This window comes from Gossypium raimondii, chromosome 1, assembly GCF_025698545.1.
Source record: "Gossypium raimondii isolate GPD5lz chromosome 1, ASM2569854v1, whole genome shotgun sequence".
Classification (NCBI taxonomy): domain Eukaryota; kingdom Viridiplantae; phylum Streptophyta; class Magnoliopsida; order Malvales; family Malvaceae; genus Gossypium; species Gossypium raimondii.
The window spans coordinates 39,551,250-39,572,175 of NC_068565.1; the positions used below are offsets into that span (position 1 = coordinate 39,551,250).

Consider the following 20,926-nt stretch of genomic DNA (forward strand, 5'->3'; position numbering starts at 1 on the left):
ACGAAATATACATAACAAATGTGTTAGCTAAATGTGTTAGTATGAATGACGAACCGATCATCGGTTCTGGTCTATAAATTGGATAACGATGTTAAATATTATGGGGTTTACAATTTTAGTGGTATTAGAGCCAGGTTTAGCCGGTCCTTAGGAAATAGGATTTTGAAATATAGCCCCTGTATACTTGTTATGTTATTCTAGCTTTGTCCCTTGTCTTGTTATTCAGTTTTGTTATGTCGCATAGTGTATATGTATTGGTGAACAGATAATGGAATGTCAATGATAAAGGGAGACCCGCATGTTGTTGATCTAAGTATGAACATTCAAGAAATTGTAAGGAAAAAGGGGAAGCAAACCAGGAGAGTAAGCAATCATGAAAGTCCAGAGAAGAATAAAAATTTCATTAATGAAAGATATAGGTAAAATTACAAAAAGAAAAATTTAATTCCTTTCAACTAGTGGGGTAGGAAAGGCTATGCTTTATTGGGTTTCCTCCTCATGGCTAGAGCCTTCTACAGGAGTAGGGTTTGTTTCCTCTGGTTCTGGGGGATAGAAAAGTTTACTTGACTCTTTCCATCCTTTTTGAAATTCTTTCCACTTCACGCCTGAAGGATTGAGAATGTCAAAGTCAAGATCTAAATCTGTAACTTTCCACAGGCAATTGAAGTTTACTCGACTTACATCAAAAGGGCCCACAGCCACTTGGGCGTGCAACATTAAATTCATTTTTAACTTAGGCAGATAATTCTTCAGGTTTGCATTGGTTTCTGCCTTATAGTCCTCCAAAGCTTCGTGGTTTTCACTTAAAAGTTGCTCTAATTCATAAAGGTGTTGTTCCTCTATAGTTTTCCTATTAGCCTCTAATTGGCAGACTTTCTCCCTTATCTCCTTCCTTTTTGTCTCCCAAGTTATTCCTCTTGTCTCTCAAGAAGAGACAAATGCAACGAGCTCCCTATTTTGATGGATTGCATCCTTATGTATTTGGCGAGCTAGCTGAGTGTTCCCTCAACTGAACTTAAAGACTCTTCGAACATAGCCCACTTGACTTGGTTTTCGATGCAGGCTTCAGACAGGGCCCAACCAAGGAGTCCACACTCTGCCACTATAAACTAGAAAGTACTCACCAAATCTTTCAATGAAGGTTTCTAGACAGTTGATAAAAAAGAGTAGACACATTCCCTCAGCACTAGAGACAAGTCCCTCTCTTATTTCTATCTGATCTTGTGGGGGGATGAGGAAGACTGTCTTGCCCTAAAGGGAACTCTCCAAGGGAAGAAGGTTTGTACCTCGCTAGACGGAGTAGTTTGTTGAAAGGAACGAAAAGAATAAGCCTGAGAGAAGGAGTGGACTATGCCAAAGGTAGGCTCTGCAGTAGGTGGTGTAGTAGAAGGGATAGGTGGGTCCACAGGATTGGTGAACTCTATAGGAGGCTTAAAAATTTGAGGGACATCAGGTAAAGTATTTCCCACATCAACAGGTGCTGCTATCTCTAGTTCTATGAGACCCTTCCTCTACCCTTAGCCTCTTGCAGCCACTATTGCTGGTCCTTGCCTCTAGTGTAGTAACTTCTTTATCCTCTTATAAATTGTTCATCAAAGCTTCTACGTCTATGTTGTGCTGATTACTGGAAGAATTAGAGGAATTGGGAGAGCCTGCAACAGTAGCAACAACAACAGAGTCAGCCCTACGGGGAACTAGAGCTTTACTAAAAGACTAACCTCTATCACCCGCTAACAAGGAAGACCAACGATGGAAACGTATGTTACAGACAATGTAAAAGAAGTTGGTAGGTTCCCTTCTCTTCCCTGCCAATGCCAACACTAGCTCATTACTAGACCTATAAGGCCATATTTCACTAGCAAATTATACCCTTCAAGTATCCGCACCCAATATCAAGTCAACTATTCAAAAACCATTGGGGCTTTGCCCTTCCAAACAGTATCGAAAAATGTTCCTAACTGTTAGAAACTTCTCCAACTTTAGAGTGACACCAAATTTTAACTTATTTTATTGCGCCATTGAAATTTTGGAATAAAAAATTTGCCATTGGAAACAAGTGAACTTTTGAGGGATGGACCACTTAATGGGGAAGCCAAATCTGCCATCAAGCTTTCTCCTTACCTGGTTGTATTTGTGGTGGTTCAGATGGAGATTTGAAGCCTGGTTCTGGAGAATGGGCTCACGGCCCATGTGGGTATTGAAGTGGACCATTCCACTTAAGGCCCTTTGTGTAGTGACTTTCAACTAATAAATGTGTTAGAATAATAAATGGTGTCTCGCATCATTTATTGTATTCGATGAAGTAAGCCATCAGTGTCCACCATGATAGGCTAGCAAGTTTCCCCGGTGCAATCCCATAATCTTTTAAAATCACATAAGAGAAGGGATGTATAGGAATATGGAAGCCTGCCTCTAGCAGATACAAAGTGAGCATAAACCCATTGTTGAAGTCATTCAATCAGCACTCCCTTTTAATGACTTTAAAATCGTAGGCGAAGTTGGGCAAATTGATTCCCTTATTTTCCAAGTGCCTAACCATCTCTTCTTCAGTGGTCATACACTTATAAAGTGGGGTTTCTACCAGTGTACCAGCTTCACGATTTCATGGCTCGTCGCCACCTTCTACAGCAAACCTACCCCCACGACCCTTCTGAACTTAGCCACAATGACCACTGACTGTACCCCTTGTGCTTATTCTAACCCTAGCCATTCGAAGAAAAATAAAGCAAAGGAAGATGAAGAATGAAGGATTACCTTTAGAACTGGTTGAACTCTGGAACAAACAGTAGTAATGCTTTGGTGATGAAATGTAGAAGAACAAAATAAAAGGAAAAAGATGAAGAAAAGAGATTAAGGTTCTGAAAGAACTTGAATGACAAGAAAATTTGGGGAAAAACAATTATAATAATTATAAAGCCAATCGGTTATAAAGCCAATCATCCATAGGAACTTTCAGGTTTAAAAATAATTATAATAAACTATTCAAATCCTCCAATTCGTGCTCAACAACTGTTAGTTTCTTATAAGGGTTTTCTTAAACCCTTAGTATTCAGAAAAGCGAGAATATCTGCCAATATAAGTCACGTAGGCTCGTATTCAACAAATTGGGTTCGTCCATTATGTACTCGCCAAAATGAATTATGCAAGGCAACTATCTATTAAGGCTATATATATTTTGACACTCCGCAAGACTGTATCCTGCGTCTCTACGATAAGAAGTTGTGGGTTCGGCTTGGGAGCTTTACATCACCCTTCATTCAAGGTTGTTATATATTTATATTAATTTTTTTATTGTATAAAAACTTCGGGATGTACATAAAGACTTAGTTTGAATTCGTATTTGTAAATTTGATTGTAATATTGAATCTCTTTCAGTTTTCTTAATGTAGTTTTACTCTGCTATACATTTCAAATGCATGTATTCCTTGTATTTTGAGTTTAAATGAGTTTATAAATTGATTTATAATGGTTTGGAACTCAATGATAAGTTATAGTAGAGTTTGGGGATGTTTTATAGTGTTTTCGGATTAATTTTCAGCTCTAAGGGTTTTAGTATCAGTACTTGGCCTTGGAGGTATCTCAACAAATCAAACAAAATGCAAACATCTATGGTAGTAGGGACTTGTATCAGTACAACTAGGGAGTTGTACCAATAACACAATGTTAGGGCTAAACCACTTCATTGTTTTGAGTTATTTTGACTTTCTGGGGTCCATTTTGGGTCTCAAGCACCTCCGATCACCCCCAAACCTCTTCAAAATTATTTTAAATCAATTATAAAATCCCCAAATTATCTTTAATTTGATTTTATGATTTTATAAAAATGTTTTAAGTTTTGAAATTTTAAATAACTTTGAGATTTTGATCAGTACGTGCTTTAGTGGCACTTCCTATTTGTATCGTATGTCGAATGAATGGGGGGTGGTACATGTGCTTTACCCTATTTTAAACAGGATTTATTTAGGATTTACACTTCAAATAGGTTTAAATATGCCACAGGTTCATATACTCTTCAAGAAATTAAAATTTAGCCTCTATACTTTAATTTTGAGAAATTGGGTCTCTATACTTCTTTTGATTTGAAAATCTTTATCCCTTCGTCAGTTTTTGCTGTTAGGATGATTGATTTGGTTGCTTAAAAAAGGTAAAATAATTCTTCTAGCCTTATTTGTGTCAATTTGGTCCTTACTCTTCAAAAGTAAATAAACAATTACAAAAAAATGTTTTGAAATTTTTTATTTTCCATAAAAATATAAAAAAAATTATGAACAATTAAAAACTCTTTAAAATTGAAAAAAAATAATTTAAAAATATATGAAAAACATTAAAATTAAAAAAATTAAAAAAGAAATATTTACTTAGACATGCTCATGGGTTTGGATGAGTTGGGTTGTACCCTGGATCCAAAAAGATTTCAGGTCCAAAGTCGTTTTTGGCTTGTCCTGGACCATAAAAAATCTTATCTAAGCTAGTCCTAAGTTAGGTTGGGCGAGCTACCTGGCCATGGACAAGTCTATTAATTCACTCCATGAATGTCATAAGGTCTCTCCAAACTTTTTGAGCTATTTGTTCTGCCCATATGAATCAAAATTGAACACAAATTTTTAATTAGATTAATTATATATCAAAAATATTTTTATGTAAATTTAATTATAAATTATATAGAATATTAGTATAAAATATCTTTTTAATAATGATACAACTTTGAATATGTTTAAATTATTTAAAAACTATTTACTCCATGGTACATCGATTTTAATTATTTTTCCATTATAATTGATTTGAATTAAATAATGGTACAAAGTATAAACTGATTTGAATTAAATTTTAAAACATTTTGTAAATTTTTTTCAAAATATAGTATATAAAAATTTCAATGCTTAGTTTATTACCTTTTTTGCCAAAATGGTGTCTTTTATATAAAATTATTTTAATATAGTGTATTTTGAAAAAAATATTAAATTTAATTTGATTAGATTTATAGTTTGTATCATTATTTAAAATTTATTTTATACTGATATTTTATATACTTGTACTTAAATTTACATAAAAATATTATAATTAATCTTATTGAAAATAAATAAATAAAAATATGTTTAAATTTGATTTAATATTGACTGAACGAATAACTCAAAGTTTGGAGAGATTTTATTACTATTCATGGAGAAAATTAATAGACCTGTCCATAAGTCGAGCAGCCTGTCTGGCCTGATAGGCCCAACTCTAATTGAATCGAGCTTGAATAAGGTTTTTTATGTCCTGGATCGAATCGTCCTGAATTCAATTTAAATAGTAAAGAGATTTTTAAAACTACATTTAATTCTACAATACATATAATATTAATATAAAAATATATTTTAATATTTTATTAAATTTTGAACAGTGAAATGAGATTTTTAGGAGAGTCGAAAGTGGGACTGGACTTGAAATTTTTTTTACCCCGGCTATGGCCCAACTCATGGACAAGTTTAAGAAAATAATGTTGTTTTATAAATTTTATATATTTCATATATTTTAAATTATTTTAAATTATATTTTTTAATTTCTAATTTTTTATATTTTTATTGAAAGTAAAAAAACTTTTAAAAATTTTTGTTTAATTGTTTTTCTACATTTTAAAGACTAAATATCAAATTGACACAAAATTGTAAATAATGAGAATTAAAATAACTTATTTTACCTTTTTTATAACATTTATGTTTAAATTATTTAAAATTATTTACTCCATGAATGGTCATAATCAGTTTTAAATATTTTTCATATATAATTGTTTTGAATTAAATAATGATAGAAAGTATAAATTGATTTGAATTAAATTTAAATATATTTTGTAAATTTTTGTTCAAAATACACTATATAAAAATTTCAATGCTTAATTTATTACCTTTTGATTTTGCCAAAATGAGGTCTTTTGTATAAAATCATTTTAATATAGTGTATTTTGAAAAGAAATATATTAAATTAATTTTGAGTCTGTTTTAGTTTGTATTGTTATTTAAAAATTATTTTATACTAATATTTTATATACTTATATTAAATTTACATAAAAATATTTTTGATATATAATTAATCTTATTGAAAATAAAAAATATGTTCAAAGTTGATTTAATATTGACTAAATGAATAACTCAAAGTTTGGAGAGACTTTATTACCATTCATGGAGTAACTTAATAGACATGTACATAGGTCGGACAACCTGCCTGGCCTGATAGGCTCGACTCTAGTTGAGTCGAGCTTGGACAAGGTTTTTTTATGCCTTGGGTTGGACCGTCCTGAATTCAGTTTAAATAGTAAAGATATTTATAAAATTGTTATAAAATAAAGAGAGATAGAGAGAATAAAGAACAAAGAAAATATGAAAGCAATAGAGAATGTATTTTATTGATCAAAGGGATGATTATAATGATTCATTAGAGTCTCTATTTATAGGCATAAGAAGTATAAAAGAAGTAGAGATCTAATTCTAATAACTATTAGAATTTAAAGTACATTAAAACTTTATCTTGATCATGATGGACATCCACTTAATAAGATATTCATAACACTCCCTCTTGGATGTCCATTGGTAGATAATGTGTCTCGTTAAAACCTTATTAGGAAAAACCCTATGGGATAAAAACCTAATGAAGGAAAAAGAGTACACAATGTCTAATACGCATAATATGTTGCCTCATTAAAAACCTTACTAACAAAACCCAATGGGACAAAACCTCGATTAAGGGAAAAAGAGTGCAATGCGTATTTACTCCCCCTCATGAAAACATCACATATTTTCTCATATTCTACGTATTCAATCTTAAATACTAGTTTTTCAAATGACTATTTGAATGTGTTTGCTAAGCATTTATATTACCATTTTTTTTTAAAAGTCATGAGTGAGGGAAATTTTTAGGGAAATATATTTTGATCTCTTTAGGAGATTCAACAATAATCATAACAAACTTTAATCATGGTTCTTTTATAAAACACAAATAGGTATTTTGGGTCATTTTATAATCCTCCTTCAACTACTCAAATTTACCACATATGTTCAAATTATTTCAATTCATATAAATGAACAATTTCTCGAGAATTTCAATATGCTTCTAGCATCCTAAATCCTTCAAGGATTTTAATATAAACTTTACTATATAGTGATTCATAAACGTTGTAACAATAACCATTAGACGCAAATTAAATCTTTTATGAATTGTCAATTTAATAATATATCTAAAGGTTATCGCATCCACCACAAAAGGATATTATATCTTTTTGTAATCAATGTTAGGACTTAACGAAAAATTTATATTTTTATTCCGCTTATGCAAAACTACTTCAATTGTACCCTCACTGGCTTTATACATTTAGATGTTTGGACTACTGGTCCAAAAACTCCACGAATTTAATTGTACTTGAGTTGCGTCTTTCTATTTTGATTCATTTACTCCATATCTAAATTTCTCAATAGATTTATTCAAGATCCTCATTTTATTTTATTATTTCAATAATAATATTGCATGCAAACTCATTATCGACCACTTTTATTATTTGGTTCCACATTTTCTCGAATTGACATAACTTATCGAGATCTCTTATTTTCATTATTTTGAAATTCAGTTTCAGGTACCTGAATCTCTTCTGAAGTTCTTCTTATTAGTTATGTCTTAGGTCTCTTCTAGAGCACCTACCTCCATTATATGACCATCTAGAAGAATTTTCATATTTGGAACCGATCAAGCTATTGTTTATTCTAATTGATCGTCCTACTGGGACTTTGATTCAAATTAAAATATTAGATGGTATATAACACTTGGTTATTCTCATTAAGTTTGTAAATACATCTAACAATTAACTTTTAATGAGTTATCCTTATTGAACTTCTGGTTCAAATTACTTTCCCCCTAACTCATTACAAGTTATTATTTATCTCCCCCTAATGTAAGACCCCAAACCCATATCTGTCACCAGATTAGGGTTACAAGGCATTACCAGACATAGCACAGATCAAGACAGCCATTTACTACATTTCTTGTTTCGTAATTCAATCACATCAATACACATGCATTTTATATGTAATAACAATATAAATCAAAACACATTCAATTAAATTGTTATACATATAATTCACTTAACCAACTAAAATCAAATCATGCTTTTCTACTTAAAGTATATAAACAAATCATGCTTTAAATTTTTTTAAATATATCAATAATAATAATGTAATCACTTATTCGACCCAATTAATCTACATCGATCATAATGCAAATATCATATAATTTCAATAGCCAAACCTTATGACCAAAATTCATGGCATTTAGACTTCTACTTAATCATCAAACCTATTTTATTTCACATATATTGCATACATATATCCATCTGTTTATAAACATCCATTTTATTAGTAATTACCAAAGACAACAATCTATATATACAGAATTCACTCATTAAGTCAAAACAAAATGTATCATTTATCATATTTAAAACCATGCATGAAACATTATCAAACATTACAAATAGTCAAATAGTATCTAGTTCCTTACCAATTCATATGCATTTTCAATAATAAAATTTATCATATTCGATCATAAATAGGCAAATAATATTACACCCAACTCACATGCTTATCAAAATGAACCATTTACTAAGGCCAATTTTACTACCACATTTTATCACATTTCAAGCCTATCCATAAATCAAAGTATACATTATAAATGAATCCATAAATAACCATAATTGAATCATATTCATTACATATATCTTCTTACCAAATACATCATACTTATATAAATACATACTAGTACTTCCAAAATGAACTTAAACCATATTCAATTTCAATAATTAACCGGACATATCAATTTACTCCACCTATATGCTATAACCGAACCTATATATGTACATATGTATATATCAAAACATTTACCACATTATTAACTAAACATAGCAACCATACTTCACATACAAATGGGCCATAGCCGAATTGCTAAAACCAACACATCAAGTATTAAATCAAAACACATAAAACCGAACTTAAACAATTTAGTATCATAGTCGAATATATATAATGTGCTTATCATTACCCTTTATCGAATCATGTATATATATCAAACATCACAAACATTTATATATTAAGTATTAAGCTTGCTAATTTAAACTATAAGCATATACTAAGCACACCACACATATATGACATACATAATACTTAATTCATAAATTAAAATTATACATATCATTTCATTTATAATATACTTAGCATTTTACCCATTTATTCAATCCACATATCAAAACCTTTTCACTAAGCATAAACCGAATATATATATCACATACATATGAAATATATAATACTTCTGATACCAGCTTAAATCATAACTTAATTCAATCGATCATTAACAAAACATATCAAACAAGTCACACATAATCATACCATGATCGAATCTAAATAACTCAAGCATCAAATAAATCCATTATATTCAAAGGTATAGATACTAAGCTTGACCAAAAGAAATAAGCCATTTTCGGATGGCTTAATATTACATAACCCCAAATCAAGCATGTCAGCTATGCTATACATGCCATAAAATTGAATTCAATTTCAAAAAATACCGAAAGGAGTCGAAAGTATGATAGACTTTGCTGACGATCCCCGAACTCGTAACTTGACTCCAAAATCTATAAAACAAAGGTAAACCAGTACAAACACACAGAGTAAGCTATTTAAGCTTAGTAGGTCATAAGCAAAAACATATATATATTAACAAAGGCATATTAACATTTTACTAATAAGGTCGAATACACATAATTTCCAATACAAAGATATCATTTAGTACAAAAATCATACTTTAATCACACATACATATCATATGGCCGATTATAAACAATCATGTACACATATATATTTTCATTTTTAATATCACAATTACAACAATAGGTCAAATCACTTATATGTTCAACTATGCTAACACAAAGTCCATATTCACATAACTTTATAACATTTCAAGTAATCAACTTACCTTGTTTCCTTATAAACATTTAACTAGCACATACCTGAACCTGTAATTCGATTTCACATTCAGTCTTTACTTCACATTGCCCATTGAACCTTTCAGAATTAAAAAGGATACGTGAACAATCAGAAATCTCGTACAATGCCAACGTCCCAGACGTGGTCTTACATGCAATCACATATCGATGCCACTGTTCCAGACAGGGTCTTACACATAAACACAAATCGATGTCAACGTCCCATACGTGGTCTTACACGAAAAGCACATATCAGAGGTCCTATGTCATGACATATGTATCCTATCTATTCCTAGGGTTCGTATGGGACTTTCGGACATTTTATCTCGATCAAAACGAGCTCGAAACATAGTTCCCCTATCTCAAATCACATTTGGCCAAACACATATGTAATCGAATAATTCATTTCATCACATAACATTTATATATTCTTAATTTTAACAACACTTAAATGCCTATAGACTTACCTCAGATGTTGTCGGACGATATAATTGACTATTCGATAACTTTCGATTTCCCTCGATCTAATTCCGTTTTCTTTTATTCTTGATCTAAATAAATTCAAATTTAACTAATTTAATCACACATTCATTCAATTTAATCCAAAAACACATAAATGGGAAAATTACCATTTTGCCCCTGACATTTTACACTTTTTGCAATTTAGTCCCTATTGCATAAAACACAAAATACACAAAATTTGCATATACCATAGCTGGGCCAAATCTTCCTATAGTCCATCTAAGTTCACATATTTTATTTATTTCAATTTTAGTCTCTAAAAATATTATTTTTGCAATTTAGCCCTAATTACTCAATTTCATCAAAAATTTCAATACAAAACATATCTTTTATTATTCATCATCAAACTTCAGAAAACACAATTATTCATCAATGGAATAACTCAAAATATTCATAAAAATAAAAAAATTCAAGCATGGGTCAGATAGTATTCGAAGCAACGATCCCAAAAACATAAAAATCATCAAAAACTGAACAAAATCTATACCTTAATCAAGACTTGAAAGTGCCAAATGAAACAAAGCTTTAAACCCTTTTTTTCTTTCAAATTAGGCCAAAAGATGAAGAGCATGGCTTTTAATTTTTTATATTAAACATATATTAACCTTATTATTAAATTACAATATTAACCTTTACTAATATATATAAAACATATATAATAAGGTTACATTAGTCCTTTGCTACCCACTAACTTACATAGTGGGCTAATTGCATCATAAAACCTCTAAATTATAAAGACAACAACAATTAGGCACTTTCATATTTTACCATTAAATTTTCATTTTACGCGATTAAGCCCTTTTCTCAAATTAAGCACACAAACAATAAAATAAATTCACGAAACTTTCACACATAATTAACACAAAAAATAATATTAAAATATTTTTTAGACTCAGATTTGTGGTCTCAAAACCACTGTTCCAATTAGGGTCAAAATCGGGCTGTTACAGCTAATGTCGGGAAAACTATCGAATCAAAATTGTAATAACAAATTATGTCATAATTGAATCTCGAATACATTCAAAACATCTCATAATATAAAGAAACTTGTAATTAATATGTATTCCCAACTTTATTTGAGGATTCACTCATCTTTGTGCGTTGTGGTGGAGCAATTGGAACATATACGCACATACAAAATTCAAAGATGAGAAATATTTAGCTCTTGATCAAAAAACAATTATAATGGGGAGTATTTATAACTTATTGGCTTGATGCTAACAACACGTAAATCAACATAATCTCATGTTGAAATAAGAAGTTTAGTCCTCATAAGTAATGGTTTAGACATTAATCAGAGGTGTTTAATCAATAATTTCTCTAAACCATTATCCGCAATCTTTTACAAAAGTTTTTCAAACTCAATCAATAAAAGATTGAGATATAAACTCATTAGTATTAGCAAGATGAATTGTCTCAATTGCATGATCTGAAATTAATTATTTAAACAAGCAATCTTACAAACGACAGGTTGCAAATTGATAACACATATGTGATTATTTTGTAGATGCAACTACCAAAATCATATAATGTTAAAACCACCCACATGGTGGATGAATGAGCTCATAGTCGTTTCAGAAATGTAAGACATTAAATCTCAACTTTGGTAATGAATTTCTAATAATCAATTTTCATTGAGAATAAGCAACATATGAGAATTCTTTTAAGTTAAAGAATCTTCTAGTTCTTTAATGAATGTCCATATGAATTCTTAATTAATTTTGGAATCATATATGATCCAGGATGGTCTAACTGGTTATGCCAAGTAGCAAATGCATTTGTATAAGTAAACTAGAAGTTTACTTTAACATGTGTTTCAATTGTACTAAATTCTAACAAATTAATACTTTCACTACGCCAAAACAGGCTTTTAGCGGCGCTTTTTTAGGCCTTTAAGCGCCGCTAAAAGTATTTGCGGCGCTTTTAGAAGCGCCGCAAAAAATGCCGCTAGTGACAACGTCGCTAACTTTAGCGGCATTTTCAGAAAATAAACGCCACTAAAGACCATGACCTTTAGCGGCGCTTTTCCCACAAATGTCGCTAAAGACCATGACCTTTAGCTGCGCTTTTCCCACAAACGCCGGCTAAAGACCATAACCTTTAGCGGCGCTTTTGCCACAAACACCGCTAAAGACCATGACCTTTAGAGGCGCTTCTACCGCAAACGCCACTATAAGTCATAACTTTTTAGCGACAAACGCAACTATAAAAATGACTTTTAGCGACGCTTTTTCACAAACGCCGCTAAAAACATAACTTTTAAAAAAAATAAATTAAATAATATTTATTTCTATGATAAATATTATATTATGTTTTATTTTTGATATTTAAACTTTAAACTATATACTTTTAAGGATAAAAAAATTAATTAAATTAAATTTTCTATTAAAATTTTAACTTTAAAGGTAAATATAAAAATTAATGAATTTAAATTTAGAATTAAAATATTATGTTCAAACTCATATGATCTATATTAACTCGGCCAAATATAAAAGAAGCTACAAAACACGTAATAATTAACAATCATGGTTAAAGAAGCTAGTATACAAGGTAGCTACAAAACCCTGTTTCAATAACACCTAATTCAAGTTCTGAATAAGATAAACGACCATGGAATGCAACATTAAATAACACTCTACTTGAAGAAGTGCTAAGCCTTGGCTTTTCCAGCTTGAAGATATTGAATCCTCCACTACACCTTCAATATCTAAAGGATGCAAAACCAAATGATCAGATAAACCAACAAACTTGGTAAACAATAGAGATGTTAAAAATAAAAAATATATATAGCCATTAAGGCTCAAAAAATAAATATAACAAACAATTATGTGCAGCTTTAGTAGCAGGTTGAACCATACTAACAAACAATCTCAATCATAGCTCTTCCATGTGTCACAAATAGGCATTCTTTCTAATGATTGTCTAAACTATTCAATTTTTTAACAAGGAACAATAGTATTAATTTACAAAAGCGAATGAAACATGTTTTACTATTATTGTTTAACGTTATATAGAAATGTCTTATATAGCATAAAAGAGAACTAAGGCATAGAAAAAAGAACACCATAATAATTAAATTGATCATTGATATATTCAATTTTTCCAATACAGGTATATTCAATTTTTCCAAGTTTTTCCATGAATCTGAAGGGTCATAACTCTATACCCATCATGTCCAAACATGATTCCAACATTGGTGCCAGACTCAGGTATTTCAAGAAAAATAAAAAATCATAGCAACATTGGCCAATGTAAGGGATAACGATACCTTGGTCAAGCAAGATATCGCCGCTCATCTTGTCACCAACATAGCAAGTGGAGCCTGTGTTGCCTTCCTCATCAAAGACAACCCTTGTCCCCACAGTGCCTATGAACATTGATCTTCACTTTTTTTCTTCAAGATCCGTGTTGTTGACCGAAAATAAGAAAACCAGCTCAAAACTGATTTCAAGTAATGGACTACAAATAAAACAAATCATTAAGGTGAAACTACCCAAGGGCATACATAATTGACTAATGTAAACGATCTACCTATTCCCAAAAAAGAAAAACTAGAATCTGTGCAAGTTACCACATAACCGGGTAAGCTTACGAGCCAGAGCAGCTATATAAAAGAATTTACCATTTAACCTACTAGTACATAAATGAAATTATTTTTCCTTATTGCAACTAATATAATCATAAATAATTTAAGAAAACAACTAAAAACAACTCTTATCTACCTAAAGCATAAGAATTCAAAATCTTTTAGATTATTTGATAAATAAAATATTTTATCTTTCTTGCCAATAAAATAAAATAAAATAAAAACCAGAATCAAATTAGTTCAACCTCAAGTCTTTAGTCAAATTTAATTAAACCTCAAGTTCTTTATCAAAAGAAAATAATATATATAAAAAATCAAGAAAACAAATACCTAGTTTGATTGGCAAAACTTCGTTTTCTTTAGTAGGCGGCCATTGGGAAGATTAACAATTAATTAAGAAGATGAAAAGAGATAGACCTTGAAGAGTTTTTACAAGCAAATTGATTAAACTTCTTCTATGTTTGAATTTTTTGATATTCGATTCTTGTTTTTTATTTTATTTTATTTTCATATGGCATATTATTATTTGAATTACAAAATGTTTTCAGGCAGTACAGAGAAACCCTTATCTACCTAAAGCATAAGAATTCAAACAAAGGAACTGAGCTTCACTGATTATGTATAATTTTTTCATAAATCAAAATATAAGTTTATTATGTATTAATTTATAATTTCATTATTTTATTCTGTAGGTGAAAGAAACAGAATAAGCATGTCAAATCTTGGAACCTTGGTTAAATTTTCTAGATACTTAATAGCCAAATCCACATCTTCCCTGCCAAATTGATAAGCCAATAAGGAGTTAAGAATCTAGCCAAACATAAAATAATAAACTGGCATGAGTCCTAGGCAGTAGAGATCATAGAAAGACTTCATTTACCTGAAAAATGTAGCGACACATTTAACAATGTCAACTAACATGGAAGCAGACATTGCATTTTTAAAGATCTGTGGTAAAGCACTTGGAGATGAACCTACAAATTAAAAAGGAAAATCAGTTGTGGCACAAATGAAGAGACTTGGACGAGAAATAATAACATTCACATGGACATTCATCTTAAAGGACCCCATATAGGTGACTTATTATGTAAAACAGAAATAGAAAATATGAACTAACACAGACCTTCAGAAGATGAGCCTGTAGCGAACGATCACTAGATAGGGCTTTACAGGAAACCTCAAATTGATATGCTGTATTTGGAGGGCTGATGCTTTTTGCAGCTTCAGCCATGGCTCGACTAGCTGCACGAGAAGCAAGGTCTTACACTGAAGCCTTCATCCACAAACTTAGTGCCTGCCTCTTTCTTTGTTGCGAAGGCAGTATGCTCTTCCTGCCATAGAAATTCACGACTCCTACAATCAAGCATCAAGTTAGCAGTGCAAAATCCATCCTCAAATATTTTAAATAAAAACTCTAGCTTGCCATCGAAAATAATCTACACATATGTGAACATTAACAACTAATGCTAAGAAAATACGCAATTTATGCATGGAACATGTCACAGTCAACAATTAAGTCTATGACTACAAATCAAAATACAAATCCAGAACAATTATAGCTAAATAATAGGAGATTTACAGCACTATCATATTTACATGTAAAGAATCCATGAGATTCTCCAACAGCAAAGATAGAATATCAAAAAACATTAATAAACGGATAAATAGTCAAACTAGTAGAGTTAGTATATGCATGTCATGCAGGTCTAAATGCTGGAGCTCAACTTCCACTGAGATGTATCTCCAGCAGCAAAACAACTTCTAGAAACATTACCATAAAAAGAAATTGGATCGGCAAAGTGAGAGCACCTGATCAAATAAGATAACGAATTAAAGAGACTGAGACCTTTGCAGTCTTCCACACAAGATAAGAAGTATTATAACAATTCCAGTTATGAAAGACACAAAATGAGATCGAAAAAGATATGGAATATCATAAATTCCACAAGCAATTTGTTAACTACGGTGCAAGGGATAGCATGATGAAAGATAAAAAAATATAAAAAAATACTACACACAGAAAATAAATAAATTGCTGATCAACAAAAACTTGCAAAATTAAAAATTAAGCCACTTTCAATAATTCAATTAAAGTTCTAAAATCTCCAATGATAAACAGAAGAGTCTTACCTCAGACAATTTTTCTGATAACGATGTTATCTGAGAATTGTATAACTTTCTTTTCTCTTCAATAGCTTCAATTGAAGCCTTCTCTCTAGCACACTGTATTGCATTTTCTTCCTCCATTTCCAATAGTGAATTAGTAAGTTGCTGCAATATCAAAGGCACGGTCCAACAAACACAATTAGACTACCAAAGACACAAAGCTTTCTTCATAGCCAATGATATATTAGACTACCATTGCCAATTCTTCCTTTTCTGCAAGCAAACTCTTAATGGAGGCTTCCATTCCTTGCTGGCTAGAATTAGATTGTTCCAAACTAAGTTTCTGTGCAGTCTAGAGACTACAAAATAAGAAATAAACCTATCATTCTGCACAATTATCAGAAGTAAACCGATAAGAACTGGGAAAAGGATATTCTCTCTATACTAAGATCCTCAATCAAGCTACTTTAGCAAGGAACCACTTAGTAATAACTCAAGATTCTGTCATCTATATATCGAAAAACTCATGTCCACAACTCAAAATCACTCTTAAATCATCCATCAAGCACATCCAATCTTACAACAAATACTGCCAACAAACTTAGCCGGTCTCTTATTTCCTCTCTAGTTAAATCAATAAAATCAGCATCCAATGCACACCTTATAACCTACGATTTTTATACTCAATTTCGGTCACAGCAACCACAGTTCAGAGATAAAACCCACCCTATCCACCAAAATTAGAAAAAAAAATGAAAAAGAATCCATCCTATCAAAACATTCAAATCTCAAACCCAGAAAAAGAGAATAATAGTTAAATAACCAGCTATAAGACAAAAATAATTACGCAACCAGAACAAAAGAAATCACATATATAGCATCAAACAAATAATAATCCAGCTAAATCTAGATATAATCATAACAAAAATATATATTTTCTCCATTTATCTACGAATGAAGAAAATTGAATAACAAAAAAAAAATCAATATTTTTGGTGAGCAAAACTTATAAAAGAAATCCAAAAATCCATTTCATTTTTCTAGCATTTTTATAAACATTACAAAAAGAGAGATTAGCGTCAAATAAATCCATGAAAAAAAATAGAACTTACGGGATCGGAAGAACTAGAAGAACGACCGGAAGCAATTGAGATAAGGAACTAAGTTTAAACAATAAGGAGGGAAAATGCATATAGGAAATAAGGAGGGAAAACTCACCGAGAGACCTTCAATGGGATCTAGGTGGGATCTAAAATGCTTTGCAAACTCAATCCCAACTGCTTTCTTCTTCCAAAATTTCAAATGCCCTAGTAAAAATAAATAAATAAAATGAAGACAAGCAATCTATAAGCCAGTACCAAAATCCCATTCACTGTTAATGCCTCAAATATTACAGATTACCACAATCCACGCACAACTTACTCTTCAAAGTTCAAACCCATAATTTGTATGTTGAAGGAAATGGAAATAAATGATGAGAAGAAGTTGAGAAAGGCAAAGTCACATGAAGAATTAAAATAGATAAAGATGGAAATAAATGATTGAGAAGAAGTTGAGAAAACTTTACCTTGGGTATGTTGAAGGAAAGAAAGAGGCTTCAGAGTCACATGAGAAATAGATAAAGTATGAGCTCTTCTAAGATGTATCCAAAAAGAGGGAGAAAGGGGAAGATGATGATGAAGACGGTGGTGGCAGAGAGAAACACTTAATGTTTTGAAGATACCAATTTTAGGGGGGAAAATTTAGGGGTTTCAGGGGGAATTCTGGGAAAAATGCCTTAAAATATTATTTTATTTTGAACAAAATGACACCGTTTTGTTATTTTGTTTTTTATAAGTTGATTTATTTTTTGCACGCCGCTATTGCTTATCTTTTGTTGTGTTTTTCATAAAAATGCCACAAAATATTATTTCATTTTGAACAAAATGACGCCGTTTTACTTTGCTAATTTTTTTTTATTTTTTATTATAAATTGATTTTTATAAAATAAAAAAAGTACTCTCAAAATAAATATTGTATATTTTAATAAGAAAACAAATGATAAAATTGCTGTAATTAATTATTAAGTTAGAATTATCTAAATTAAATAATTACCTATATATCCATATAATTTTTATTTCATTTTTATTTTGTATTTTTTCTTATAATTTGGTCCTCTCCAAAATAAATAATTATACCTAAATATCTATATCAATCTATTACTTTTTTAACTTATTTATTAATTCTATTTAAACTAATATTTAAATATATCAAATGGTTTAGATTAAATTTTTAAACTATAAAAGCATTAATTAATTGTATATCATTTAACAAATCTCAAGTAAACCTTAACCTTAAACCCTAAATTAACCATTCAATACATATAAAGTCTATCTATTATATATCTCTAAAATAATTTAAACTATATTCATAATTTCAATATGTTTGATTTACTATTATCTCTTTTACAATTATATAAGAACATATTTAAAATATAAATTAAAAAAATAATTAATCTAAACTCAAAACCTTAACTCGACCCCTGAATCTCTAAACCTTAAATCCCTAACTCTTAACCCCTAACGTCTAACCCCTAAACCCTTAACCCCTAAATCTTAAATCCTAACCCTTAAACCATAATCCCTAAATCCATACTCCCTAACCTTAAAATATGAACTCCTAAACCGGCCTTAAGTCTTAAATTAATCATATACCCTAAACTAAAAACCCTAAACAAATTTATTATATCTTTTACAATTATATAAGATTAACATATTTAAAATATAAATTAAAAAAATAATTAATCTAAACTCAAAACCCTAACTCGACCCTGAATCCCTAACTTTTAACCCTTAGTGCATCTAACCCCTAAACCCTTAACCCTCTAACCCCTAAACCTTAAATCCCAACCCTTAAACCATAATCCATAATCCATAATCCCTAACCCATACTCCATATACCTTAAAATAGTAACTCCTAAACTGGCCTTAAATCTTAAATAAATCATATACCCTAAACCAAAAACCCTAAATTATAATGATAATTAATTCAATATTTTAAAATTAATACTATCTCTTTTACGATTATATACAAAAAATTTTAATATATTAATTAAAAAACAATCAGTAATCATGTATCCAAAAAACTTTAAAATTGTTTTAAATTAATACTATCTCTTTCTTAAAAACGCCGCTAAATCCCCGAAAGCTCAAAAAACGGCGACGTTGGGCTTAGATTTTTTTGCGGCGCTTTCTTGAAAATGCCGCTAAATCCCCGAAAGCTCAGAAAACGGCATCGTTGGGCTTAGGTTTTTTTGCGGCGCTTTCTCAAAAATGCCACTAAAGCCCTGAGCATTAGCGGCGCTGTCTTAAAAACGCCACTAAATCCCCGAAAGCTCAGAAAGCGGCGTCGTTGGGCTTAGGTTTTTTTGCGGCGCTTTCTCAAAAACGCCGTTAAATCCCCGAAAGCTCAGAAAACGGCGTCGTTGGGCTAAAGTTTTTTTGCGGCGCTTTCTCAAAAACGCCGCTAAAGCCCTGAGCATTAGTGGCGCTTTCTTAAAATCGCCGCTAAATCCCCAAAAGCTCAGAAAATGACGTCGTTGGGCTTAGGTATTTTTGTGGCGCTTTCTCAAAAACGCCGCTAAAGCCTTGAGTATTAGCGGCGCTTTCTTAAAAATGCCGCAAAATCCCCGAAAGCTCAGAAAACGGCGTCGTTGGGCTTAGGTTTTTTTGCGGCGCTTTCTCAAAAACGCCGCTAAAGCCCTCAGCATTAGCGGCGCTTTCTTAAAAACGCCGCTAAATCCCCGAAAGCTCTGAAACGGCGTTGGCCTTAGGTTTTTCGCGGCGCTTTCCTAATGCTTATTTTCAGCGGTGTTTTCCGTAAAGCGCCGCTAATGATCGATCTTTAGCGGCGTTTTTTAACCAAACGCTGCAAAAAACGCCGCTAAAAGCCTGTTTTGGTGTAGTGTTTTACTATCATTCCTTTTACTTTGTATCCATATATAAGTGCTATTGTGACATTTACTACTGGAAATGTCTAAATCAATGTGAATATTATAATGTCACTAGTTCAACAAAATAAATATAATTTCCAAACAATTATATGCAATATTCGCTTAAGGGAACATGCCAAAATATTCAAATATCTAAAAAAATTGTAACTTCAGTGCATCCAACCATAATGAGCTTTAGATAGAATTATCATATTTTATTGCTCATAAATAGATCTTTCACAGTCAAATATTTTACTTCCAACCCCTTATTGGGGATGATGACAAAAGAATATCACAAAGATTATAAAATAAATATAAATTAATAACCCAATCCTCTCTTTTCATCCTTTCAAAATAGATATTTATAGCAATAGTGATTCATATGAAATATAATATTTTCCTCATTCACAATCTCAATATAAGATCCATTATAAATATATTTTAAAACCAATGGATTAACTATCATAAGATATTAATATATTAGCTATTCTAGAGCTTTCGGCTAATTTTATACTATCAAATATTGGAATAATATTTGTTTATTTTGGTACCAAATAAGATAAATACTTTCTATCTATAACGATAGAATTTACTACTTCATTCTCATATCTTTCCTCAAAGAATATTAATGAAACAAAATATTTAGGCATATGCCATATATGTAGCCAATAATCTTTCATATCACATTGATAACATAAGTTATTTTTACCCTTTGAAGATTTATCTTAAGAACTCTCATTGTTCT

The 20,926-nt window shown here is 30.8% G+C and overlaps 2 long non-coding RNA genes across 5 annotated transcripts; both read right to left on the bottom strand.

Moving 5' to 3' along the window:
* Positions 1–12,966: 12,966 nt before the first annotated feature.
* LOC128039737 (uncharacterized) lies at positions 12,967–13,847 on the bottom strand. The gene is made up of 2 exons (XR_008194217.1): positions 13,788–13,847; positions 12,967–13,226 (listed from the first exon to the last, which is right to left on the bottom strand). It is a non-coding gene; the product is annotated as an uncharacterized LOC128039737 (long non-coding RNA).
* A 146-nt stretch (positions 13,848–13,993) lies between these two features.
* Positions 13,994–17,942, bottom strand: LOC105785807 (uncharacterized). Of its 4 annotated transcripts, none has more exons than XR_001131196.2 (7): positions 17,779–17,942; positions 17,430–17,518; positions 16,465–16,570; positions 16,236–16,376; positions 15,229–15,458; positions 14,986–15,079; positions 14,000–14,880 (listed from the first exon to the last, which is right to left on the bottom strand). It is a non-coding gene; the product is annotated as an uncharacterized LOC105785807 (long non-coding RNA). The 4 variants fall into 4 exon arrangements; XR_001131195.2 differs by having other exon boundaries at positions 16,465–16,598; XR_008197993.1 differs by having other exon boundaries at positions 13,994–14,880; positions 16,465–17,518.
* Positions 17,943–20,926: the final 2,984 nt, after the last annotated feature.